Raw genomic sequence first — 916 nt, forward strand, 5'->3', positions numbered from 1 at the left:
CTCGTGGTCGGACGTGTGGGTCCGATGTAGCGGACGGTCGCCGGCTGGGTCGCGGAGGAGTGCTCACGCGTACCCGTAACCCGGCCATATGGCGATGAGGAGGGCTAGAGGGGTTTTAGTGGGTATGGCCGAACGACTGTAGGCGAGTCCCACACTCCCTGCGCCATTGCACACTGGCCCGGCGCAGGGGTGCGGAAGTGCATTTCCCCTCGTTAAAAAAAAAAAAAAAACTTTCTTTTCCGAAAGCCATTTATAATATAGCTCGCAAGGGACGTCCTAGAACAACGTACTCTAGCGACAAAATTCCAAACACCTAGGCGCCAAACTGTCACCGCTAACGCCACTCTCCGACAGATGGCTCTACAACAAATACGCCTAGCAATATCGAATATCGTTTCATCTCAGTTGATAAAGTTAAGAAATCTCGCGAATGCTTTGCAACCCAAAAGTCAGATGGCGAAAGGCCGATGGCGATGATGGATTTTTGCTTTAGATCTGTGTTACTTATAACTTTATTTCGCTTTTAGTTTTATTCCTTGTTCTTGTAATTCAATTTAACACTATGTCACTCTGTTTTGTCTTTTTACTGTCTACTCTTCATTATTTCGTTTAGAAAATAGTTAAATTCTAAATTATATTAATTATGTTATATAGAATAAGTAGAATATATGTATGCATAGAATTAGGTATAGTATTAAGTTAGATATTAGGAGCACTGTGCCCAGGCAGCAGTCGGACAATAGTATCAAATCGCTTAGGAAGACTGCTGCCTGGACCTTGCGAACAAATTGTAATTAACTTAGCGAGTAAGGACATGTAAAAAAAAATAAATAAATTGTGGAACATGACAATATACTCCTACCTGGGAGGGTACTTTCGGGTGGAAAATAATAAAAGAAAAAAAAAAAAAAAAAAC

This window comes from Papilio xuthus, unplaced genomic scaffold (assembly GCF_000836235.2).
Source record: "Papilio xuthus unplaced genomic scaffold, Pxut_1.1 DF829567.1, whole genome shotgun sequence".
Taxonomy (NCBI): Eukaryota; Metazoa; Arthropoda; class Insecta; order Lepidoptera; family Papilionidae; genus Papilio; species Papilio xuthus.